A 27,904-nucleotide genomic window follows, 5' to 3' on the forward strand; every position below is an offset into this window, starting at 1 on the left:
GCTGATGGACACTGAACCACCGGCCTAGTGGACACTCGTGTGGCAGGGTGGAGAGACTTGCTGGCTTTATTTCAAAATTTTACCGGGAAGTGGTGGGGGCCGCGGAGTGGGAGTGGGGGTGAGTGGGGGCGGGATAGGCTGGCCGGTTGGCCTCCCTATGAAGAGGATCTTTTGGTCCAGGAGGAGGGTTCGGGCGCCTGGCCGCTCCTCTACCTGCCTGTGGGCCGCCTGCCTGAGCTTTGGGTGTGCTAGTGGTGATAGCCACCTAATGTCCAGAGACATCACCGGATACTGCGCGGTGGGACAGATCCATCGTGCTGCAAGTGTCGGCGCTGTAGCTACTGTGGAGCGTTTCCTCACCTACCGGGTAAACGGTGTAAACGACACAGATAAGAGGAACAGGTACTAGAACTTGGAAGTGAGTAGGAGCAGAAGATGGAGGGCTGTTGGTGACAGGTGGGGCCAACTTGGGAAAGTGGTTGAGTCAACTGAGTAGGTGTGTTGATGGAAGGATTAGCCCTAAGTGATCAACTCCCAACGTTTGGTTGTGAGAGGGAGGTGGGAAGTAGTACATAAACACGCTGTCTAACGTGCTCACCAAGAAAAGGCTAGTAAGGCCTTTTTTTTTTTTTTTTTTTTTTTTTTTACTTCAACTGTAGAGAATGGGTCAACTGAAAACTCTCAACTCTTAGGCCTGAAAATGAATTTCTTCCAAACCTAAATGCCTAGATCAAATCGTATCCACTAGTTCCAAGAAGAGAATTTTGGGGAAGACTTGAGAACTTGGATACTCCTTAAGGTTGTCTTATGTATTAAGTATAGCTTTAAAGTTGAGGTATCCAAGTTGGAGTACTATTGCTGTGGACATGATATAAAAAATAGCCCAGGATATATCATGTCCCCCATTTATGAGTAGAACTGGGGGGAAAACCTGAAAATATTTATTTTCCTTTGTGTCATCATACAGTAAGGTCTCATTAGGGAGAGTGTGTTAAATTTTTGTTTTGTATGTTAAGAAAAATTGAAAAATGCTGTTAGTTATAAAGTATCATAAATTGTAAGTGGAATTCCAATGTCAGATACTAAACTGTGAAATAAAGACCATTTTAAGGAAGACATGATGTCCATTGCTATGCAACCCCAGCTACTAGGAAGTTGAGATACAATTTCAAGATCATTCCCATCTGAACAACATACCTGAGCCTTCTGCAGCTAAAAACACACTTTTCTAAATATGTAATCCTTGAGCATGAGAGACTGACTCAGTAGCTAGAGGTGCTTGCTGCCAACCCTGACAAGTTGAGTTCCATTCCTGGGACCCACATAGTGGATAAGAATTGACTTTCACAAGTTGTCCTCTGAATACTTCCACACACTAGGTAAAATGAGATCTCTCCTCCCCATCATGCCTTATAATCTTTATATGTCTGCATGTCTGCATAGTAGGCATAATTCTATTATTTCACTTCATTGAAATGCTTATTTGTTAGCAGTAGGAATACTAATCATCGTTGTGTCCATCAAATACTAAGCTGTTAGATGCTTGTACATGCTTTGTACAGAATTGAAATTGAAGCATCACATTAGTGCCATGGAAGATAGCTACTATGATTAACCCCCATCATATGGATAAGGAAATTGAGTTATGGAGCTCACAAAAATCTCAGGAAGTAGGTAGTAGGTAACAGATTAGAGTAGGATTCAAATCCAAGCTGAATTAAATCTACTGGGCTTTCTCCTTTTGTTCAGACAGGCTATTACAAGCATGGATGTTGTCACGATAAAGCACTTGCCCTGTTTAAGAGTTTTATTCAATTTTTTTAAATTTTGTAATACAATTCAGTTCTACATATCAGCCACAGATTCCCTTGTTCATGGGTGCATCAGTCCTGTCATGCCCAGAAGACACTGTTTCACTATGGTCCTCCATGACCTCTAACTCTCACAGTCTTTCAGTGTGGGGAGTCAGACCTACCCAAGACTTCCCCAGAGACCCTGATGAAAAGACAAAGGGGACTTTTAGCTCTATATCCTTGTCCAGAAGCAGAGGTGGCAAGACAATCTAGGAATAGAGCCAGTGCTTCAAAACAGTCAAAGCTGAAGCTTCTGGTGACCCAACTCTTCCTCCTGGGCTGTTGTTATCTGTCCTTAGGCAACTGTGTCTGAGATGTTCTCTTTGCAAACATTGTCTTAGCTCTTGATGACCTTGGCTATTTTTCCTCTTGAAAAATAGCATATATGAGGCTGTACTTCTTAATAAACTTGCCTGGCATAAGCCATCAGCTTATGCACGACCTCCTGGTCCCAGTTATTGCTTTTGTCATATTTCTCATCCACAGTCCTCCCACTCAACACCTCTCCATGGGACCCTTGTTCCTATTGGTTTGCCTCATTTCAGGCTTCTGTCTTGTGATGGTCCCTGAGCCTTCTGGGAAAGGGACAATACAGATGTCCCATTTGTGGCTAAGCACTCCACAGACACTTACTTTCTGCATTTAGATGAGTTATGAATTTTTGTGTTAACCATTACCCAGTGCACAAGTCCAAGAATTTAAGTCTAATTAATCCATCTCATACAGAAATTGTTGTCTATATAGCTACCTTAATTAGAGGTGTGCAGTTGTCATCGTCATAGACATTAATGTTACAGTTCCTCTCTATTAGAAGAGTTACCACCCCCAGATGGCCATGTGCACAAGCATAATGCAGTGCAGTTCTGTGAAAATAACAGAACTTTTTAGAAAATAATGGAGATCTATGTCAAAGCATATTTATCCATATAATTTTAAAAATTAAATAATGTCTAACTTTCTTCTGAAGGAAAATTATTTTTCTTCATTTCTTCTGGGGACATAAGACAAGGCCTGCCCCATTCAGGGCAAGTGCTTTTTTTTTTCCCTGGAGGAGGTGGGAATGGGGGGTGGGTTGGGGGGAAGATGAGAGGGGACAGTGAAAACCCATTCATAGCTTCCCAGCTCCTTGAACATAGTGCAAATATTGAAGCTAAAACAAAGGTAAAAAAGCTTCTATTTCCAATCCACCTCTAATATATTGTTTTATAAAATATTGACACACATGGATCTGTTTTCCACCACAGAAGTTCAGGCATTCATTGAATGAAAATACTCTGTAGGGAGTTAATCAATCAAAGGTATCAAAGTTACGGACACTTTCAAAGGCTTTTTAGTGGCTACAGATTTCTTCTGTGCATTCATGGCAAATAGTTGCAGGAACATTGAATTTGTTAAAGGCAAAAATATTTTTCTTATCTCTTTTCACTAAAGACTTTTTTTGAGTTAGTGTAAAACCACACAAGAAAGCAAAACATTTCTTATAATTGGGTTTTACAACTGAAAAAGAGGATTTTATAACTGGAAATTGTGTTGCTGTTAATAAATTGTACAAACACATTTGTTTCTCAGAGATGAGGCTGAAACAGGGAAAATGAGAATACAGTTGTAATCAGAGGCATGCAGGCACATATGGAATGGAAATACAAAGAAGACATTGTTTAATTATCCCACGTTTATATAAGCAGATGAAAATGATCTTTAACTGGGGAGACAAAACTAATAGTTTGGTAAAAAAAATATTGACTTACAAAAAGGCCTTGAGATAACCTAGCTTATTAATCAAAAAAGAGAACCACTCTTATACCCCTAACACCAAGCTCCTTCCTCTGTTGACCCTTGAGGATAACTGGGGCCTTAATACCATCTCATGTGGCCTGCTGCTCTCTTGCAGCTAATCTGACCACTCAGAAGTCACTATTAGAGTTTTTATTGATTAATTGTATGTGTTTACTTCTGGTTTATATTTTGCCTAAAATAAAAATAACTTTAGCTACTAAAACGTAGTTTTTCATATTGCTATTAGATTATTATTATATGTGAGAATAAAATTTTGTACTGAGTTTTTTAGCTGCTGAGATACAAATCTTGCATCTTATAGCAATTAGTCATGAAACTTAATTGATCTGTCTTTTAATTCAGAGCAATTTCCTGAAGGATCCATTTGGAGCAGGAATACCTGACAATGGTACCTGGTTCTTGCCACCTTAAGTAGAAAAGACTCATTGATCTTCACCCCTTACCTTGTGCAAACATTCACATTATTGGAAAATGGTGACCACCATATCCCTGAGGCCCTTCCTTAAGTGTGAATGTTCTTCACAAAAGTGCTATCATGCATGGGTTTAAGTCAAAGGGATTTAATATTGGATCTATAATCATAGTTCTGTAATAATGGAATATTTCATTCTCTGTGGTGCTCCTGGAACAGTAAATATTTTTTGAAATACAGATTGAGAGACTCTGCTCTGGAAATGACAATTTAGCTCATTCATCCAACAGAAGCAAAACATTTACTACCATGTGTAGTTGAGTATTTTACTCTTTGGGGGTCTGCCACCCAACTCCCAAATAAATATATGGAGACTTATTCTTACTTATGAATGCCTGGCCTTAGCTTGGCTTGTTTCTGGGAAGCTTTTCTAACTTAAATTATTCTGTTTCTCTTTAACTACATTTTGCCTCTTTTTTTTTTAACTTTTCTTTATTCTATATATCTTTCTTTACTTCTTACTCAGTGACTGGCTGTGTGTCTGGGTGGTTGGCCCCTGGTGTCCTCCTCTCCTTCTCCTTTTCTCACTCCTTGATTTCTCCTTGCTTCCCTAGATTTCTCCTTCTATTTATTCTCTCTGCCTGCCAACCCCACCTATTCCTCTCCCCTGCCTAGCTATTGGCCATTCAGCTCTTTATTAGACCAGTCAGATGTTTTAGGCAGGCAAAGTAACACAGCAATGTAAAAGAATGCAACAACACATTAAACAAATATTCCACAGCATGAACGAATGTAATACATCTTAAACTAATATTCCACAACAACTATGTTTTAGGGTTGGGGCAATGGAGATAAAAGATAGTGTCTCTGCTTTCAAGACGTTCTTGTTTTAGTTGAGAAAAACAATATAGCCACACTAAAGTGAAGAATCTTGGCACCAGTGACTGGAGCAAGTTTTAGAGAGGTTTCAAAGAGCAGGAGCAGCCTGTGGGGTGCAGCTGGGCACCAAGGAAGAGTTACCAGTTCATCTCCTCACTGTGCTGTTTATGTTTGTAACATTTTAGAAGATTTGTGCTATTTATTTTCTTAACATTTTAAAAAGATTTGTTCTATTTATGTTTGTAACATTTTAAAAAGATTTTTCATCAGCTGAGAAATACATCTTTCACATGCTGTAAATTGTTTTCGTTTTTTGTTTTTTCCCTCCTCAGGATGACTTCACACCACTTTTACTTGCTCTACAGCAAAATAAAGACCGGATTGCAGAACTTTTAATGGAGAAAGGTGCAAATATACACATGATGTTTCACCGGGACAGGTATGGTTCAGTGCTATTCTTAAATCTCCTACTTATACTCATACTACTCAAACACCTTTAGTCTTAGTGCTATTCTTTTTAAATCTATTTTTTATGTATATGAGTGCATTCCCATCATGTATGTGCATGGGGCCTGTGGAGGTCAGAAGAGGTCATTGGATCACCTGGAACTGAAGAAACCTGTGGTTGTGAGGCACCATATGGGTGTGGGGAACTGAATCAGGGTTCTTTACAAGAACAACAAGTGCTCTTAACCACCGAGCCATCTTTCTATCCCCTAGTGTTAATCTTTGTGTTTTTTTTTTTTGAGACAGGGTCTCTCTACATACATCTGGATGTCCAGAAACTCACTATGTAGTCTAGGCTGGCCTCAAACTCACAGAGGTACACCTACCTCTGCCTCTTGACATGCCCAGCTTTTTTTTTTTTTTTGCCCTAGTGCTATTTTTTTTAGTTCTTCTCTCATATGTTACATCCTGAATGCAATTTCCCCTCCTTTCTCTCCTCCTAGTCCCTCCCCTCCATCTCCACTCTACCCTAGATCCACTCTTCCTCTGTTACCATTCAGAAAGGGGTAGGCCTCCCAGGGTTATAAACCAAACATGGCATATCAAGTTGCTATAAAACTAGGCATGTACCCTCATATTAAGGCGATAAGGGAACCCAGAAGGAGGAAAAGGATCCTAAAAGCAGGCAAAAGAGACAGTCCCCAATCCCATTGTTAGGAGTCCCACAAGAACACCAAGTTATACCACCATAGGTCAGACCTGTACAGGCTCTCTGATCGTCCCTTCCGCCTCAGTGAGCTCCTATGAGCCCAGGTTAAATTGATTTTGTAGGTTTTCTTATGGTGTCCTTGACCCCTTTGGCCCCTACAAGTCTTCCTCCTCCTCCTCTTCCATGGGATTCCCCAAGCTCTACTTAATGTTTGGCTGGGGGGTCTCTGCATCTGTTCCCATCAGTTGCTGGATGAAGCCTCTCCAGTGACGATAATGCTAGACTCTAGTCTATGAGTATAGCGGAGTATCATTAGAAATCATTTCACTGACATGTCGTTTTCTTTTTCTTTTGTGCCAGTTGTGTTTGGTTGTACTCTAGGTCTCTGGGCTATCTAGCCTTGGCCTCCAGGCAGTGTCAGTCAGACAGGACAAATTGTAGGTCAAAGGTTTTGTGGCTGGGTTGGTGTCCTAGTCCCACCATTGGAAGACTTGTCTGGTTACAGAAGATGGCTGGTTCAGGTTCTGTATCCCCCATCACTTAGAGTCTTTGCTAGGCTTGCCCTCCTAGATTCCTGGGAGTTTACATTGCACTAGGTTTCTACCTTGCCCCTGAAATGCCCCCTAATTTCAGTCATCTGTCCCAGTACTCTCTCCCTTCATCTCTCCCCCACCTGATCCCTCCTGTTCTCATCCCCATCCACCATGAGTCTACCCATAAAATCTATTCTATTTCCCCTTACCAGGAGATTCATGCTTACCTTCTTGAGCCCCCCTTGTTACTTAGCTTCTCTGGTTCTGTGGATTGTAGCAAGATTATCTCCTTTTTATTTAAATATTTTTTTAATTAAGAGATTTTCTATTCATTTTACATACCAATGACAGATTCCCCTGTCCTCCCTTCTCCCGCCCCCAGTCTTCTTCCCCTACCCACCCCTCATTCCCACTTCTTCCAAGGCAAGGTCTTCCCTGAGGAGTCAGCAGAGCCTGGTACATTTAGTTGAGGCAGGTCTAAGCCTCTCCTTCCTGCACCAAGACTGTGCAAAGTGTCCCATCATAGGCACTAGGTTCCAAAAAGCCAGCTCATCCACTAGGGACAGGTTCTGATCCTACTGCCTGGGAGCTATGAATTTTCCTCTTAGCACTGCTTTCATAGTGTCCCATAAGTTTGGGTATGTAGTGTATTCATTTTCATTGATCTCTAGGAAGTCTTTAATTTTTTTCTTTATTTCTTCCTTGAGCCATTGGTGATTCATTTGAACATTGTCATGTTTCCATGAGATTGTAGGCTTTCTGTAATTTTTGTTGTTGTTGAAGTCTTTTTTTTTCGGTTGTTTGAGACAGGGTTTCTCTGTGTAGCTTCGCACCTTTCCTGAAACTCACTTGGTAGTCCAGGCTGGCCTCAAACTCACAGAGATCCACCTGGCTCTGCCTCCTGAGTGCTGAGATTAAAGGCGTGCGCCACCACTGCCCGGCTGAAGTCCAACTTTTAACCATGGTGGTCTGATAGAATACAGGAGGTTAATCCAATTTTTTTTGTATCTGTTGAGATTTGTTTTGTGGCCAAGTATGTGGTAGATTTTAGAGAAGGTTCCATGGGGTGCTGAGAAGAAGGTGGATTCTTTTTTGTTAGGATGGTTTGTTCTGTAGATGTCGATTAAGTCCATTTGAGTCATAACATCAGTTAAGTCCCTTATTTCTCTAAGTTTCCATTTGACAGATCTGTCCAGTGGTGAGAGTGGGGTGTTGAAGTCTCCCACTATTAATGTGTGGGGTTTTATATGTGATTTAAGCTTTAGTAATGTTTCTTTTAAATATGTGGGTGCCCTTGTGTTTGGGGCATAAATGTTCAGAATTGAAACTTCATCTTGGTGGAGCTTTCCTGTGATGAATATGTAATGTCCTTCTTGATCTCTTCTTTTTGATTTTAGTTTGAAGTCTATTTTGCTGGATATTAGGATGGCTACACCTGCTTGCTTCTTAAGACCATTTGATTGGAAAGACTTTTCCCAGCCTTTTATTCTTAGGTAGTGTTTATCTTCGAATTTGAGGTGTGTTTCTTGTATGCAACAGAAAGATGGGTCCTGCTTTCATATCCATTCTGTTAGCCTGTGTCTTTTTATAGGTGAATATACATCCATTGATATTAAGGGATATTAATGACCAGTAATTGTTCATTCCTGTTATCTTTCTTTGGGGTTTACTGCTGTGGGATTATCTGTTTGCCTGTGTTTTCATGGATGTATCTGACTTCCTTAGGTTGGAATTTTCCTTCTAGTGCTTTCTGTAGGGCTGGATTTGTGGATAAGTATTGTTTAAATCTGGTTTTGTCTTGGAATGTCTTGTTCACCTCATCTATGATGATTGAAAGTGTTGCTGGGTATATTAGTCTAGGCTGGCATCCATGGTCTTTTAGTGTCTGCATTACATCTGTCCAGGTCCTTCTGGCTTTCAAAGTCTCCATTGAAAAATCAGGTGTTATTCTGATGGGTTTGCCTTTATAAGTCACTTGGCTTTTTTCCTTTGCTGCTCTTAATATTCTTTCTTTATTCTGTACGTTTAGTTGTTTAGTTATTATGTGGTGAGGAAACTATTTTTTTGGGTCTAGTCTGTTTGATGTTCTATAGGCTTCTTGTAGCTTCATAGGCATTTCCTTCTTTAAGTTGGGAAAGTTTTCTTCTATGATCTTGTTGAATACATTTTCTGTGCCTTTGGGTTGGTATTCTTCTCCTTCCTCTTTCCCTATTATTCTTAGGTTTGGTCTTTTCATGGTGTCCCAGATTTCTTGGACACTTTGTGTTATGACTTTTTTGGCTTTGGTATTTTCTTTGACTGATGAATCCATTTTCTCTATTGTATCCTCTATACCAGAGAGCCTCTCTTCCATCTCTTGTATTCTGTTGGTTATGCTTGCATCTTTGTTTCCTGTTTGTTTACTCAGATTTTCTATTTCCAGCATTCCCTCTGTTTGTGTCCTCTTCATTGTTTTTATCTCCCTTTTCATGTCTTAAAGTATTTCCCTTGCCTGTTTCATTGCTTTTTTATGTTTTTTTTTTTTTTTTTTTGGTTTTTCGAGACAGGGTTTCTCTGTGTAGTTTTGCACCTTTCCTAGAACTCACTTGGTAGTTCAGGCTGGCCTCGAACTCACAGAGATCCACCTGGCTCTGCCTCCCAAGTGCTGGGATTAAAGGCGTGCACCACCACCGCCCGGCTCATGGTTTTCTTTAAGGGATTTATTGCTTTCTTCTAATTTTTAAATTGTCTTTTCCTCTATTTCTTTATAGATTTCTTCACATTTTTGTCTTTTTTCTCAATTTCTTTATTGATTTCCTCACCTTTTCCCTCAATTTCATTTTTGATTTTCTCATGAAAGGCCTCTAGCATCCTCATGATGCTATTCTTAAGATTGCTTTCTTCTGCTTCTTCTACCTTATGATGTTCAGGTCTTGCTGTTGGTGGAGGGCTAGGTTCTGATGACGCTGTATTTCTCTTTATGTTATTCTATGTACTTCTGCCTTGACGTCTGCCCATCTCCTCGTGGATTCGTTCTTGGTCTTATCAGGGTTCTTGGTCCAGTCAGAGCTGACAGATTCTGTGTTTCAGAAAGCCTCTCTGTTCCAATGAGAGGTGGCAGATTCTACTTCTCAGAAAGCAACTCTTGGTCTAATGAGGGCTGACAGATTCCCTGTCTCCTGAGGTTACTCTTGGTCCAATGACAGCTCTTTTTCAATGAGAGCTGTCTCTCTAGGCCCAATGACAGCTCTCTCTCTGGGCCGGATGAGAACTGGGGTTGGTTTCCAAGCCTCAGGAAGTTGCGGGGGTCTTGAGGGCAGATGGGTATGTGGGCAGGGCATGTAGATTGCACAGTCCGCTGGGGGGTCTTGGAGAAGGGGAACCTTCCCACAGGTGCCCTGCCAGCTGGCCAGCAACTGGGACCAAGTTCAGCGGCTGTTCCCCAGGAAAAGCTGGGGTCCAGGAATGGGTGCTAGGGGCAGGCCTCCCTGGGTATGAACAAAGTCACTCACCTCTGGGCCTGATGGGAGGTGTGGGTTGGTTTCCCTGTTGAACTATTTCTGCATCTTTGGGAAGAAGCCTACTTGATTTTCATGGATGATCTTTTTGATATGTTCTTGGATTCAGTTTGAGAGTATTTTATTGGGTATTTGTAGAATCTGTGTGTGGTTTGGGTATAAGGGTGACTGAGGTCTCATGAAATGAATTTGGCAATGTTCCTTCTGTTTATATTTCATGGGATAATTTGAGGAGTATTGGTATCAGCTCTTCTTTGAAAGTGGTAGAATTCTGTGCTAAAACCATCTGACTCTGGTTTTTCTGTTTTTCTTTTTTGGAGACTTTTAATGACTGCTTCTATTTCCTTAGGGGTTATAGGTCTATGTAAATTGTTTACCTGATCTTGGTTTAACTTTTGTAAGTGGTACATACTGAGAAAATTCTCCATTTCTTTTAGATTTTCCACTTCTGTGTAGTACAGGTTTTAAAGTATGACCTAATAATTCTTTGGATTTCCTTTGTGTCTATTGTTATGTCCTACTTTTCATTTCTGATTCTGTTAATTTGGATATTCACTCTTAGCCTATTAGTTTGGATAAAAGTTTGTCCATTTTGTTGATTTTCTCAAAGAACCAACTTTTTGTACATTTATTCTTTATATTGTTGTCCTTCTTTCAATTTCACTTTGCAGCCTTCAGTTTGATTATTTCATGTTGTCTTGTTCTCTTGGGTGTGTTTGCTTCTTTTCATTCTAGAGCTTTCCAGTGTGCTGTTATGTAACTAGTATGAGATCTTAATTTCTTTAAGAAGGCACTTAGTGCTATGGACTTTCCTCTTAGTACTGTTTTCATTGTGTCTCATAGCTTTGGGTACTTTGTGCATTCATTTTCATTGAATTCTAGGAAGTCTTTATTATTATTTTTTTTGAAGACAGGGTTTCTTTATGTTCTGGCTGTCCTGGACCTTGCTTTGTAGACCAGGCTAGCCTTGGACTCACAGAGATCCACCTGCCTCTGCCTCCCTATTGATGGGATTGAAGGTGTGAATCATCATTGCCTGGCTCAAATTCTAGGAGGTCTTTAATTTCTTTCTTATTTCTGTCTTGACTCAGTAGTAATTCAGTAGAGATTTGTTCAGTTTCCATGTGTTTGTAGGCTTTCTGCTGTTGTTGAAATCTAGCTTTAATCCATGGTGGTCTGATAAAATATAGGGGGTTATTTCAATTTTCTTTTATATGTTGAGACTTGCTTTGTCTGCATTTATGGTAAATTTTGGAGAAAGTTCCGTTAGGTCCTGAGAAGAATGTAAATTCTTTTGTGTTTGGGTAAAATGTTCTGTAGATAGCTGTTAAGTCCATTTGGCTTATAATGTCTGTTAGCTTTAGTATTTCTCTGTTTAGTTTTTACCTGCATGACCTGTCCATTGGTAAGAGTCAGGTATTAAAGTCTCCCACTATTTACGTTGAGGTTTGATGTGTAATTTAAGCTTTAGTAATGTTTCTTATAGAAATGTGGATTCCCTTGCATGTGGGACATAGTTGAAACATCAGCCGGGTGGCACATGCCCTTAATCCCAGCACTAGGGAGGCAGAGGCGGGCAGATCTTTGTGAGTTTGAGGCCAGCCTGGTCTACAGAGTGACATCCAGGAAAGGCACAAAGCTACACAGAGAAACCCTGTCTCAAAAAACAAAACAAAACAAAACAAAACAAACCAACCAAACAAACAAACAAAATAAAAGAATTGAAACATCATCTTGGTATTTTTCCTTTGATGAGTATGAAGTGTCCTTCCCCATGTTTTTTGATTAATTTTGGTTTGAAGTATACTTTTTTTTAGATATTAGAATAGTGACACAGCTTGTGTCTTGGGTCTATATGCTTGGAAAATCTTTTTTTCAACCCTTTACATCTATCTTTGATGTTGATGTGTGTTTCTTGTATGGAACAGAAGGATGGATCCTGTGTTTGCATTTATTCTGTTAGTCTGTATATTTTTATTGGGGAGTTGAGTCCATTGATATTAACAGATATTAATGACCAATGATTGTTAATTTCTGTTATTTTATTGTTGTTGTTATTGTTAGTGTGTGTGTGTGTGTGTGTGTGTGTGTGTGTGTGTGTGTGTGCATCTTTTGGTTTTTCTGGTGTGAGATTACCTATTTCCTATGTTTTAATGGGTCTAGTTTACTTCCTTTGGTTGGGGTTTTCCTTCTAGTTCTGTAGGGCTGGATTTGTGGATAGATATTGTTTAAATTTGACTTTGTCATGGAATATCTTGTTTTTTCCATCTATGATGATTGAAAGTTTTGCTGGGTCTAGTAGTTTGGGCTGGCATCTGTGTTCTTAGAGTCTGCAGGACATCTGTCCAGTTTTTTTCTGGCTTTTAGAGTCTATATTGAGAAGTTGGATGTAATTCTAATAGATTTGTTTTTATATGTTATTTGTCCCTTTTCCCTTGCAGCTTTTAATATTCTTCCTTTGTTATGCATGTTTAGTGTTTCAATTATTATGTAGTAAGAAGACTTTCCTTTTTGGTCCAATATATTTGATGTCCTATAAGCTTCTTGTACCATTATAGGCATGTCCTTTTTTAGGTTAGGAAAAATTTCTTCTATGATTTAAAAAATATTTTCTGGGCCTCTCAGCTGGGATTCTTCTTTTTCTTCTATTCCTATGATTCTCAGGTTTAGTCTTTTCCTAATGTCCCAGATTTCCTGGATGTTTTGTATCTGGAATATTTTAGATTTACCATATTCTTTGACCAATGCATCTATTTATTCTGTGGTATCTCTAATGCCTGAGATTCCCTCTTCCATCTCTTGCATTCTGTGGTGATACTTGTGTCTGTAGTTCTTGTTCACTTACGTAGGTTTTCCATTTCCAGAATTCTCTCAGTTTGTGTTTTTTAAAAAAGATTTATTTATTTTATGTATATGAGTGCTCTATCTGCACGTATGACTTTATGCCAGAAGAGGGCATCAGATTCCATTAGAGATGGTTGTGAGCCACCACACAGTTGCTGGGAATTGAACTCAGGTTAAGAGCAGCTGGTGCTCTTAACTGCCGAGTCATCTCTCCAGCCCCAGTTTGTATTTTCTTTATTTTCATTTTAGGGGCTTGAGCAGTTTAATTCATTTCCTTCAATTGTTTGTTTGATTTTGCATGGACTTCTTGAAGGGATTTATTCATTTTCTCTAATTATTTGTTTGTATTTTCCTAGCTTTCCATGAGGTATTTATTCATTTCCTCAAATTGTTTGTTTGTGTTTTTCTGGATTTTTAAAAAGAATTTATTCATTTCCTCTTTAAGCAACTCTTCTATCTTTATATAAGTTTTAAGGTCATTTTTTTGTACTTCAGCTGTGTTGCAATATTCAGGGCTTGTTGTAGTCAATAGCTAGGTTCTGGTGGTGTTGTATTGCCCTGGCTATTATTTATTGTGTTCTTACACTGGCATCTAGGCATTTGGGTTTGGGATGATTATAGGTCTAGATGCCAGTTTCCAAGTTTGTCTTTGTTGGATGGGTGTTTTGTTCCTTGGTTTTTATTTCCTCTTTGGTCTTCTGGTCTTTGTGGGCTGGACCTCCGGTCCAGCAGGGAGTCTGTTCAAGTTGGGGGCTGGACTTCTGGTGGCTAGTGTGGCCTTTGTTCCAGCAGGAGGTCTGACTGAGTTGAGGGGTGGGACATGTTGATGAGGAGGGTAGTGGGTTTGGGGATCATGTTGTGGGGCAGTGAGAGAGTGCAGGAGGTCAGTGGGCGGGTAGCCTCCTATCTTGAGTTCTGGTGACAGGTGTGGTCTTTGGTATAGCACTGAGTCTCTGCCTGAGTTCACCTATCTGTTCTTCTGGCTGGTGTGGTCTTTTTTTCTGTCTGACATGGCCTACACCTGGGTGTGGCTTGCACCTGAGCAGAAGGTAGCCAATACCCAAGGTCAGGGTGGGGGCACATTAGCAAGGTGGGTGGTGGGGCAGGAAGGGCTAACAATGATTTTGGTATTTGGGAACTGAAATGAGGGCATGGGAAAACAGACAGGTGCACAGCCTATCTGTTCTGCCTGCATGGCTTCCACATTCCTTTTGATATTTACTATTTTTTTTTTATGATTTATAATCTGATTTTCTCAATTATGTGATCTTCTATTAGATAAAGCAGTTTTTTCTTTTGTTGTTGTTTGTTTGTTGTTTTTTTGAGATAGGGTTTCTTTGTGTAACACTGGCTATCTTGGAGCTAGCTCTGAAGCACAGGCTGGCTTTGAACTCAGAGATCTGCCTGCCTCTGCCTCCCAAGTGCTGGGATTAAAGGCATACACCACTACTGCTCAGCTTGCTAAGGTAGTTTTATATTAATGAAAATGCTTGAATACTGTATCTTGTTACATAATATCTTAGTCAGGGTTTTATCTCATGACTATGGCAAGTTTTTTTTAAGTGTCCTTTTTCTTTATTCTTTGTGTCTTTCACATCACGCATCTCCATTCTATTCATTTTCTCATCCTCTTGTGTCTGCCCTCTGCCCTTGCAACATCCCCCCAAAAATAAAATAAAATTTAAGGGAAAAAGAAGAAAAAAGAAAAACCAATCTCATTATGGAAGTTGTAGTGTGACACAGTGAGTCATGCAGTAAAACCTTTTATCCATATATCTTTACTTACAAGTGGTCATTGGTCTGGTTCAAGGCCTCTGGTTTCTGCTACACTATAGATGTTGGGCCCTCACTGGAACTCCTCTTGGTTATCTTGTTGTTGCCCTGTGCTGTGGAGATTCTGCAAGTTTGGATGAACAGTCCCTTTACATGCTCCAGCAGATCACAGATGGGGTGGATGTTGAGGTGTGTAAAATCATAATCCTGGTTCTGGGCCTGCATAGTTTCAGCATTGGTCAGCTCACAAACACTCCCTTGTCCTCACCACCAAGGTGAGCTCTCCTTCATTGCCGTGGCTAGTTTATCACTGGCAGTGGTAAGCAGGAGGTGGGGCCATTTCTCCTGCTTTCATGACTACAGCAACTCTTATAAAGGACAACAATTAATTGGGGCTGGCTTACAGTTTCAGAGGTTTGGTCCATCATCATCATGGTGGGACATGGTGGCATGTAGGCAGACATGGTGCTGGAAAATGAGCTGAGAATTCTGCATCTTGATCCATGGGTAACAGGAGACTGTGTGCCACACTGGGTATAGCTTGAGCATATGAGACCTCAAAGCCCACTGCCATAGTGATACGCTCCCTCCAACAAGGCCACACCTACGCCAACAAGGCCACACCTCCTAATAGTGCCACTCCCTGTGTGCCAAACATTCAAACATAGGAGTGTAAGAGAGCCATACATATTCAAACCACCACACATAATGGCTCTTTTTTTTGTTTTAATAAAAACAGGGTCTTACTATGTAACTCTGGTTGTCCTGGAGCTTACTTTGTACACTAGGCTGGCTTCAGATTTACATAGATCCTCCTACCTCTGCCTCCCAAGTTCTGGGATTAAAAGCATGTACCACTGTAGCCAGAAATATTATTTATTTTTAAACATATAGATTCTAGTTTAATTTTTGCTTGATAATGGAATTCAAAGCATTTTGTAAGTATTTTCATTCTGTTGCGTATATATTTTCCTTTAAAATGTTACAGTCAACATAGAGTTTGAAAACAAAGTTGTCTCTTGGATCACTCAATGCTTTTGATTACTTTTAAATTCATATTTATTAATTTATTTTTATTTGATGTGTACATATGTGCACCTGAGTGCATGTATGTGCATTACATACATGCAGTGCCCTTGCAGGCCAGAAGAAGGCATTGGGTCCTCTGGAACTGGAGTTTCAGGCAGTTGTGAGCTGCCATATGGTTCCTAGGAATTAAATCTGGGTCCTCTGCTAGAACAGCTAGTGCTCTCAATCATGGGGCTCTCTCTCTAAATCCTTAAATTTCTATTTGAATAATCAAATACATCAGGTACTCATAATGATTATTACATGGTGTTACCAAGTGCTATTCTTTTTTTTCTGTCCTCTTTGAATTGTTTTGATGCTGTGCTATTCAGCTGTACATCTATCCATTCAAACTCCTGAAACAAGTGAAAGGAGGACAGGTTTATTTTGGCACATGGTTTTGAAGGTTTCAGTCCAAGACAGTTTGGACTGCTTGTCTTGTTAGTGGGACCATGTGGTAGAGGAGAGTCTTCTGCTCATGGAAGCAAGAAAGCAGAAAAAGACAGAGGACAGTTAAACGACAGCACACATCCTTTACAGGTGCATATACAGTAACCTAATTCCAACAGCTAGGCCTCAGCTCTTTAATAGACAGTTCACTTGTACACATACATTAATTTTTTTTAAGGTTTAGAACTAATATGTTTTGGCTGATTTAATTTCCAAGACTTTTTAAAAAAAGATGCAAATTTCAAGTATTTTTTTGGCTTTTCTGGAGGTCCCTTCATCAGTGGCCTTTGAACACAGTTCTGTATGTAGAGCATGGTCACATTCTCAATCAGTTCCACAACAATGGTGAAGCCCAATGTGGTATCTAGGAAAATAACCCCCCCCCTTTTTTTTTTGTTTTTTTAAGACAGGGTCTCTCTGTGTAGCTTTGCGCCTTTCCTGGAACTTACTTGGTAGCCCGGGCTGGCCTTGAACTCACAGAGATCTGCCTGGCTCTGCCTCCTGAGTGCTGGCATTAAAGGTGTGTGCCACCACTGCCCGGCTTGGAAACAAAACCCTTATGTGAGAGTTTACCAGGGCAACCGCTGAAATCTTGAGCTCATTAGCTGTAGTCAGGAAGAAACAGAACTGAAGGACTTTGTTGTTCTCATGTGAGTTTTGTTACAGATTGTGAATTATAAGGATTCAGCATTACACAGAAATGTTTGTTGAGAGTAGAAGCAGCCATGTAGTGGTTTCAGCATTCAGTTATGAACTATTAAGAAACAGCTTGAAGGTCCCCAAACCATCGTGGCTTCTGAGAGTGCCCGGAGAGGGGGATGCTTAGAAATAGGAGCCAAGTTCATGATGTACAGAACTACTCTCTTTGGAGAGAGCATCACACTCAGTATCACACTTAATGAAATGCTTCCAAAGTGTCATGACAGATAGGGCCGTGGGGCCCTAGGGACATGGCCAGATGAATGAAACAGGAGCAAATAATTATAAAGTTACTGGAAGTATCAGAACAAAGTATATGGAAGAACCCCTGCCCTCCTTTGTGTGTGTGTGTGTGTGTGTATGTGTGTGTGTGTGTGTGTGTGTGTGTGTGTGTGTGTGTGTGTATGCATGTGTGGTTTTGTTATTTTAACAAATGGCCAAATTCTTTCAATTTTTTACATAGGAAAAAGTAAGGACAAAATATATTTCATGTATTTTCAATGTAAAGTACATTATGAACTCAAAAAATAAAGAGTTTAGAGTACTTGGTAAATGTTTTCCATATGAATATTAAAATAAATATCACTTTTTTTTGTGTGTCACAGGGGGTCAACACACAAGAAACAGAAAAACACAATATGTAAAAAGTCCACACAGAACAGTGCAGGTAAGATTTACTCATGGTGGTCCTACCCTACATAAAAAAATGAATAAAAATTTTAGTCCTAAAAAAGAAATAAGATATAAATTATGGTTATATTGTTCATTAATTTGTTTCCTAACACAAATTCAGAATTAAATAAGAAATTACTTCTAAATATTTGAAATATGAAAATAGTGTTGTCTGAAAATGTTGGTTTATTTAGTTTTGGCACCTAATATTTTCATATAAACAAGAAAAAGATTTTTAACATAATACATTGTATACATCCTTTATAGTCAGTCATATTATCACAAGTTGGACTTGTTATAAAAATGGATTTTTTCACTTAATTTTTACAATAAATGCATTGCATTTTGTCCTTATGAAGTTCAATGTTACAAATTTTACTATGTAGCCTGGTATAGTAGTCCACACCTTTAATCCTAGCACTTGGGAGGCATAGGAAGACAGATCTTTGTGAGTTCATGACCAGCCTGGTCTACATAGTAAGTTCTAGGACATCTAGAGCTACATAGTCAGACCCTGTCTCTAAACAAAAATAACCACCACCACCACAAAACAAGACATAAACAAACAACAACAAAAACTCAAATGTCATTATATAACAAGATACAGTATTCAATCATTTTCATTAATTTCTCCCAAGAAAATTTAAATTGCCTGCTTTTTGTTTTCTGAACTTTTGCAGTTTGGAACAGCATCTGCATATTGTCATCTTATTTCCTTCTCATTTTCAGGTGACTATGTTTTGCCATAATGTAGTATAATAGACTCCCTAAATACTTTAAAAAATGTAGTCCTTCCCTCTTTTGACATGTTAAGGATCAAACACAGGTTTTCAGGTACTTTAAATAAAGTAAAAAAAAGATTTTTTTTTCATTTATTGAGAGAAAACTGTTGGCATATAGTGAAAACTCAAGTGGATTTATACGTAAACACATAAGAGTACCTTCCACATCACACAGTATTTCCTGGGATCTGGCTGCTGCTTCTTGGTGCTACTTCTCTGCTTCTCTCACCAGAGATAGAGCTCAGGGTATACAACTACCAAGGGAAGGATGGTTCCCAGAGTTCTTTTCATGGAAGGTGATGGATGCTCATCCTGACTGCCCTTGCACTGCACATGAGCAAGGGACCAAGGAGCTTCTTAACATCTTCCCCAGAAGAGGTTGAGGAGACTAAGCACACTGTCCTCTCTTGAGCTTTGCAGCAATGGCAGCTGGAAATTCGCTGCAAAAATATTTGTCTTTGTTCTCTGTCTTAGTGTATCTATTGCTATGAAGAGACACTATGACCATAGCAATTCTTTTTTCTTTACATATGTGGTTATTTTATTTATTTTGATTTTTTGAGACAGGTATTCTCTGTGTAGCCCTGACTATCCTGGAATTTGATCTGTAAACCAAGCTGGCCTTGACCTCACAGAGATCTGCCTGCCTTTGCCTCCCAAGTGCTGGGATTAAAGTGCACCACCACTACCTAGCTTATTTTATATTATTTTAATTTGGCACTTTTTTCCCTCTCATGCATTACATTCTGAACACAGTTGCCCCTCTGTGTACTCCTCCCAGTCTCTCCCACCACCTCCCTTCTCCCCCAGATCTATTCTTCCTTCGTTTCCCTTCAAAAAAAGATAGAATAAGACTAGGCACAAGCCATCATAACAAGGCTGGACAAGGCAAACCAGTATGAGGAAAAGAGTCCCAAGAGCAGGTGAAAGAGTCAAAGACACTTCCCCACTCCCATTATTGGGAGTCCAACAAGAACACCAAGATAATAACCTTAACATATATACAGAAGACCTATCTCAGACTCATACAGTGTCCCTATTTGTTGTTTCAGTCTGTGTGAGCCCCTATGAGGCCTGCCTAGTTGATTCTGTGGGCAATCATGAAAACTCTTATAAGGAAACATTCAGTTGGGGCTAGCTCACAGTTCAAAGATTTGATCAACTGTTGTCATGGCAGGAATCATGGAAGCATGCAGGCAGACATGGTGCTGGAGAGGTAGCTGAGAGCTTGGCAGGCAGCAGGAAGTGAGGGAGACACTGGGCCTGGCTTGAACATCTGAGACCTCAAAGCCCAGGCCCCAGTCACATGCTTCTTTCAAGAAAATCACACCTACTCCAACAAAGCCACACTTATTAATAGTGCCACTTGATATGGGCCTATGGGGGCCATTTTCATTCAAACCACCATAGTTTCTTTCTGTTTTCTATGTTGTTTTGTATGACCAGGAGAATAATCTATGATAGCCCTATTTTGGTTTTGAATAAGTACATTTATTAAGTATATAACAAACAAAAGTAAAAAGGAGAGAGAGTGAAATGTGATCAAATTGAGTACTCAAAACATCTAGCAGAAGTCAATTAGGGAAGCCTCATTGAGACAGTCAGCTGGAGTTCTGTGTAGAGAGTCCTGGATAAGTAGAGTTCCCTCTCAGGTGAGATTTGCAAGTAAAAGAGCAAATAGTATCAGAAAGGCAACATTATAAAATTGAGGGCTTACAAATATCCAACAGAAACTGTCAAACTTGAGTCTTTCTGCTAGATTTTTCTGATTGAGCTTTTCTATCTGTGGATAAGCTTCCCGATGACTGAACTTCTGACTTTCTGTTCCTATACAGGTATTTTTATATCATGGAATAAACAATACTCATCTCGAATGGAAATAGTTTTCCTTCTAGCTGTATTCATGTGCACATTGTTTTTACTCTTGGGCTGTCTTGTTCTTTCTTTCCCATCAGAGTGAGGAAGGAAGCCCATCCCTAGAGAAAGAGCCTTGGTGGACAATTTGAGACAAATATGCTTGTGTATTAAATGGCAACCCCACTTCCAGAACCAGTTTCACAGTGACCTCAAATTGCACATGACAGTTGGCCAATATAATGTACATTGGGTATAGTATGTTTTGCCATGCTACAGAGAACAGTTTCCATAGATCTAGCTTCCCTGAGCCCAGACTTTTAATCCTTAACTGAACAATTTCAACTGAGAAACTTTCTGGAGAAAAATCTATGTGTCTTAATAAGTAAATCCTCTTAGAATTATTGTTAGTCCACAAAAAAGAACATGTTACTTTTTGACATTGCCTGATATGACTATGCTAATGATATTTTCTATCTGTTTGACAGTGGTCATTGTATGCAACAATCTATATTTAGGCATTCAGTCTTAATAAGTTTATTTCTTCTACTATTTTAAGTGTACAACATTGGGAGTAAGAGCTCTTATGTATGAATTGCCTATCAATAGTCTATTATTCACTCTAGATAGTCTCCCAAAGGAATACATTATAACCAAGTGTCAGTCATACAAGTGTGATGCTATATTTTTCTATTGTTGTTTAAAAAAAGGTATTTTGCCTTTCTTCTTTGTAGCAGATGACAGTACTGAACACCACTCTTTACTCATGTAAGAATTCACATATTTGAAAATATATTAGCTAATTGGTGAAAGCATAGATAAGACATTAAAATATGTAAATCATGTACTTAATGCTTCTTATATTGTGCATGACTATCAGAGCAGATTTACAGATTATCTATGCCATTATAACTTATTTTGTACTAATTTGTCACTTGCCATTCAGAGAGCTTGATTAATTCACTCATGATTGATCCTGATTAGCAAGTCTCTATTACCTGTCTAATTACCTAGAGCATTCTCTTGCCTCTCAGCCTACAATTATTTGAATCTGTGCAAGTCTAGGATGAAGATTTATATCAGCATAAGACTAATTCAGGTCATTTAATTATGTATTGCCACTAGTGCAGAGTTTTCCCAGAAAGCCAGATTATGTAGTCTATATTATGTTCTTATATTTTTGATAATTGCAGTGGTAACCAATACCTTGGTTTTAAACACCAAAATTTAATTTTTCTTTATTCTTTCTTTATTGTATTCATGAATACAATGAAATATGATTGCATCTACCCTTACCTTTCCCTTCATGTCTTGCCGTAAACTCCTCAACATGTCCTTGCCCCAACTTCATGTCTTCATTTTAAAAACAACTCACTAAGTCTAGCTAGTGCTGCTCATATGTGCATGGATGTGGGGCTGTCCGCTTGGGCATCATCAAAGTTTTTAGCTGTGGTCATGGAATCACAGGTTTTACATAAGCAAAATCAAGAACACTAAAGAGGGATTGTTTCATGAGAAGTGAAGGATATCTACTGTACATGTTCTAGTAACCATACTTAACATCTCCTCATGATATTTTACTTGACTTCTCCACATACTGATTTTCCACTGTGGCTTTCCCTGGAAGGTACTACCCCAACTAGTTTCATGTTTTTATTAATTTTGTTCTTTGAGGAATTTTATACACATATATAATGCATTCTGATCACTTTTTACCGAACACCTTATCTTATCTCCTCCCTTTTCCTGTGAACCACTCCCAGCATCCCTTTCCCAGATTCATGATTTGGGGTTTTGTTTTGTGAATCATTTAGTTTATTCAGTGTCTTAGCCAGTTTTCTATTGCTGTAAAGAGGCACCATGGCCAAAGCAATTCTTACAAAGGAAAGCATTTAACTGGGACTGGCTTACAGTTTCAGAAGTTTGGCACATTGTCACCACAGCAGACAGACATGGTACTAGAGAAATAGCTGAGAATTCTACATCCAAATCTGCAGGCAGCAGGAAGAGAGAGACTTTGAGATTGGACTGGGCTGTTTGAAATCTCAAAGCCTGGGACCTGTGACACTCTCCCTCCAACAAAGCCACACCTCCTGATCCTTTCAAATAGAGCCAGGACCTGGTGACCCAGTATTCAAATCTATGAGCCTGTGGGGGATGTTCTCATTTAAACAAGTACAGTCAGGGCCATCTGTGTAACCACCGGGTTTCCACTATTTCCTGGAGCCTGATGGGATGTGTGGTCATCATCATAAGGTACAAAACTGAAGACAAGGACTCTGCCCTCCCTAATTCTATCAGTAACAAATGGTTCAGCAGTGAGGGGTACTTCCATGCCTTACTGTTGAGAGCTCATTCTTGTGTAGACTCAGTGTCGGCTGACATCCACTGAGTGGATGAACTCAGGTGCTATGAGTTCCTGATTGCAGTGGCCATGTCTCTCTCAGAGATGGCATTTTGTGTAGCCCTCCTCCCTACCTTCTTTCTTTTCCTTCTAATGTACTAGAGAGTATCTTGACTAGTCTCTACAGTTCCTTAAAATCCTGACCTTTTAAGCCAAGTGTCCTAGTGCATGTGTTTAATCATAGTACTCTGTAGGCAGGTAAATCTGTGAGTTCAAGGCCATGCTGGTTTACAATGCAAATTTCAAGAAAGCCAGGGCTACATGGAGAAAGCCTGTTCCCGAACTTCTAGATGTGCTAAATATGTCTAGAGAAGAAATGGAACACATAGTCCTCAGAAATGGAGGAGGAGGAGGAGGAAGAGGAGGAGGAGGAGGAGGAAGAGGAGGAGGAGGAGGAGGAGGAGGAGGAGGAGGAGGAGGAGGAGGAGGAGGAGGAGGAAGAGGAGATCAACGAAAATATTAAAAGCTAGCCAGGCATAGTGACACAAGACTTTAATCTCAGCACTCTGGAGGCAGAGGCAGGAAAATTTGAGCCCAGTCTGGTTTACATAGTAAGCTTTGAGACAGCCAAGACTACATAGAGCCTGTCTCAAAAAATTAAAATTAAAATTGAAAAAAAAAGAGAAAAGAGTATAGTCATAGGAAAAAAAGCCAACCAACTTCAAAGTAAAGGGAGAAAAAGTGAGCAGAAAGGAGACAGGGAGAAGGGTTACACAAAATACCATCATCTGGACTGCGGCTTTGCTGGCGGTTGTTAAGAGTACGAGGTGGATGAGGTAAAAGCCGGCGTCATCATGCAGAAGGAGACCAGCATTGGGGGCACCTCAGAGCAGGAAGCAGTACCGACCCACAGATCCACCTATGGCCCAGAAGTGACTTAGAGCTTCCTGGGTGCTAACTGTCTGCATGAAAGGACTTGGAGCTTAAATTGCCAAGAATCTTATCCTAGGGGAGTGAAAGGACTGACCATGCAGGTATCTCCAGAAGACCCTGGAGCTGAGTTCTTGATTTGGATGGGGTCTGTGAGCCAGAATAAGGCTGAGCCCAGAATCCCAACCCCATGGTGGATGTAAAGGTGAACACTGAGGATATAGAGAAAAAGCTGCATGCGTTCTTCACTCAGTTTGATGCAGTATACTTGACTTGCTGCTGCAGGGACATCATCGTTAAAGTCAACCAGATCTGTCACAGAAACAGCATCAAGTTCTTTACAGGAGTTGTCTTTGGGTACCGTAGGTACACCTTTACAAATCTTGGAGAGCATGAGTTTGTAGAAGAGAAAAACCAAAGTTCCCAAAGTTGGCCAAGAGAGCAAAACTTGATTCATCTGAGACAACCACGGTAAAAAGAAAGTACTTTTCTGCTCTGTAAAAGAGGTGCTGTAAGTGGATTGGAGTGGAGAGTAAGTAATCTGAGCATACAGCCTCAGCTTGCTTTCTGCTGCAAGTGCTGCTGAAATTCGACACAGATAAATGGAGAGATCCCAGTTCTGATAACTACAGTGAGGATACGGAGCTGCTGCTGTAGATCTAAAAAGATGCACTTGATTCACTGGTGTAAGTTACTGACCTACTTCCCAATGACTTTGTCAGGTACTGCTTTACTGAGATGGCCCCAGTATGTGCTGTTGTTGGAGATCTTAGCACAGGAAATTGTAAAGGCCTTGTCCCAATGGGACCCTCCTCACAACAACTTCTTTCTTTCCAATGATTTGAAGGGGAATGAAATTGTGGAGTGCCTGGGTTCTAAATGAGCCTAAGGTGTGACAGCTCAGAAGTGCATATGTGCTCCAAGCCCACCTGTCACCTGCCTTCTTCTCAAGAGGGCTTGCCTGGATTACAAAGAGTTTTCTAGAGCAAGGAGGCAGGAAGTAGTCCTAGCAGCTGTCAGCAACCTGCGGGCTCCCCAGGTATGATCATTGCCTAGCATCCCTCTGGCATTGCTCATTTGTGCGCTCATTGGAGACTGGTGATACCTGGCAAGAGCAGCATGCTTCATGATGTCAGAGCTTCTTGCAACCTCTTGGACTTACTCCCTTTCATAGGTCAATGGGGAGGAGCAGTGATACAATGCCCAGAGCCTTTGAAACCCAGTGGAGGTGCACTTTTGTCAAAGCCTGGAGGACTGAGAACAGCCTTCAGTTATTGAGCCTTGGTCAGGCTGTAGCCTGAATTCTGGAAGGGAGAGACTGTTACCCAGTTGTCTTGCAAGTTAAACCTTAGTGGAATTGCTCATTTCTTGTCTTTTTGTTGTGAGCCTAACTAATGGCTGAGCCATATTTCAGCCCAAATTTTTATTTCCAAAAGGCAGATTCAGTGCAAGGGGCCATGATGTAGGCCTGTAATCCTAGAAATTGGGATGCAGGGGCAGGAGGATTGCTGTAAGTTTCAAGGGCAAGCAGGTCCACATATTATACCAAGAGCCTGTCTCAAAATATAATAAAAGGAGTATTCCAGAGTTAGGATTGGGCCACCATCTCCCTCAGTTCCTCGTCTTGGGCTCCCAGGTCCTCTCGTGGGAGGGCTCAGTTGGTTTAGTCTTCTTTTTGGGAGTGGAGGGGCAACTTGTTTTCTCTAGTTTGTAGATTCTCTTAGTTGTTTGGTGAGGAACAATAATAAAGTGATTCTCTCTCTCTCTCTCTCTCTCTCTCTCTCTCTCTCTCTCTCACACACACACACACACACACACACACACATGCACACATGCACGCACACACATGTGCCACACACACACACACTGTAATAAAGATTGAAATAAGCAAGCTGGTCCTGTAGTAGATGATGAGAACAAAGTAAAGATAATAGATGGAATTTTAAGAGGAACAACATTTTGGGTTGTAGAAAATTGTTAAAGACTCTTGCAATTATAAGATTATCAAAGATAATATAAAAATAAAGATACAGGATATTGAAGATATTCTAAAGGCATCCTAAACCAGGCATTCAAGAAACGTTGCTGCCTTTTTGGTTGTTTATTTAAAGGACTTGGAAAACTCTGAAGTTTCTGTTAAAAGATGTTAAAATAACTTGCAAAGATCTCTGTAGCAGGTAGACTGTGGTATCACCTACTTCCATCTTAATTTACAGAGAGAAATTACTGAGAGTTTGACTAGATATGAACAATGGAGAGGCTATAAACTTCACAATCTTTACTCAGGGGCAGACAGTGGGTATAGTGAATCTTCTGCCCTGTTTCAATAATTTAAAAAATTTTATTTTTATTATTTTTAATTATGTATAAAGTGTATGTGTCTGCATATGGGTATGTACACATGAATGCAGGTGTCTACTGATGCCTGAAGCCAGAGACATCTAATCCCTTGGAGCTGGAGTTACAGGTAGTTGTGAGCTGCCTGACATAGGTGCTGGAAACTGAGCGCTGGGAGTCAGAATTGGATCCTCTGGAAGAGCATCAAGAGCTCTTAACCGTGGAACCATTTCTCCAGCCCACTAATGGCTTTGCCTCTTTTCAGGTAGCAAACATTATACAGTTATTAAAGTGTATTTCAGTTCAGTCTTCAGGCCAGGTGGTTTGCGCTGGTGAATTATTTAAGGCTTTGCCAATATTGACTTTTGCTCCTTTATATAGATTTATGAATGAGTCTCCATTTAATTATGTGTTATAGATTTGTGATTAGTGAAGACAGAAACAGCAAACTAAAAATATTCAAAGGTCAGCTTCCAATTATATAAATCAGAAAATATCATTTAATATACAAATAACTGACCTCTCCCCAGATTTTGTTGGCATATTCAACTCACCCTTTATTGTATATCTTTACTCTGAAGGTCCTCCTGCAAATCTGGCTCTGATGGCTCCAGTCAAACAACAGAAAATGATAGTAATATTGATACTAAGGTAACATTCTCCTTTGTGAGATTAATTTTCTTGCTCTGAATTCTATTTTTGTAGTGTTTGCTAAACTTTACAGTTGCCTTCCCATCATTGTTTTGTATGGAGAGTTGATCTAAGGGGATATTTTTGTAGAGTTATGACTGATTTTATTTTTACCTTTCATAAATTCTAAATGACAAGTAAAACACTTCTGAGGTAGTGGTGGCCAAATAAGAGAATAGACTGAAAGAGAGAGATAGCTCACTGGTTAAGAGCACTGGCTGCTCTTGCAGAGGACCAGGATCATCATTCCCAGCACCCACACAGTGGCTTACAACCATCTATAGTGCCAGTTGCTGGGGTGTCCAAAGGCTTCTTTAGGATTCTGTAGGTACCTGGCATGGACATGGTGCACAGACTTACATGTAGGCAAAAGACTTACACACAAAAAATAATTAAAAAATAAGAGAATGGGCTAGGTTTGTTGGTACATGCCTCTAATCTCAGTACTCATCAGGCAGAGGCAGACAGACTTCTGTGAGTTCTAGATCAGCCTTGTCTACATAGTGAGTTCTAAGACATTCAGGATTACCTAGAGAGACTCTGTCTCAAAATGAACAAACAACAATAACAAAAAAGAGTATGGGTTCAAACATACTCAGTGACTGGACATTTATATTAGAAATAGTTTTCCCACATAAAGGATATTTGTTATTTGACTAAGAGTTATTTGGGTAAATCTACATTTAAGTGACTTTTTTCTTTTTCATGTGTTTGTGTGGGATATGTATGTGTGTGTGTTTGCACATGTCTGGGCACGCATGTGTATGCGTGATGTATGTACACATATGTGCATAAGGGGTGTAGAGGCCTAAGGCTGATCTTGGGTGCCTTCTTCACTCTGTTTCACTTCAGTTTTTGATGCAGCATCTCACTGAACATGGAACTCACTGTTTTGGCTAGCTTGCTCTGGGTATTCCCACCTCCAGAGGACTGGGGTTACAGATGGGCCATAATTCCTGCATGGCTTTTCTGTGAGTGCTGGGATCTGAGCTCCAGTCTTCATAGTTCATGGAAAGTGCTTTATTTGCTAAGCTAAGTCTGCAGTGGTAGAATGATCTTTGAATTAACTAATATGATTTGATAATACTCACACATAACTAAGTAAGTTCCATTGGACTGGGTAGTTATTATCTTGGAATCTCTCTGGTGCCTTAATATGGTGGTATTTTAATTGTACTGAAATGTGATTTTATTTGTATGTTAATAAATAAAGTTGCCTGGGGGTCAGAGCTAATAGCAAGCCATAGCAGAAACTGGGCAGTGGTGGTGCACTCCTTTAATCCCAGCTCTTGGGAGGCAGAGTTAGGCGGATCTCTGTGTGTTCAAGGATACAG

At 40.0% G+C, this 27,904-nt stretch overlaps 1 pseudogene; it reads left to right on the top strand.

Moving 5' to 3' along the window:
* The first annotated feature begins 268 nt into the window (after positions 1-268).
* Positions 269-24,426, top strand: LOC131919103 (SUMO-activating enzyme subunit 1-like; annotated as a pseudogene).
* Positions 24,427-27,904: the final 3,478 nt, after the last annotated feature.

The sequence above is a fragment of the Peromyscus eremicus genome, chromosome 9, assembly GCF_949786415.1.
Source record: "Peromyscus eremicus chromosome 9, PerEre_H2_v1, whole genome shotgun sequence".
Lineage (NCBI taxonomy): Eukaryota > Metazoa > Chordata > Mammalia > Rodentia > Cricetidae > Peromyscus > Peromyscus eremicus.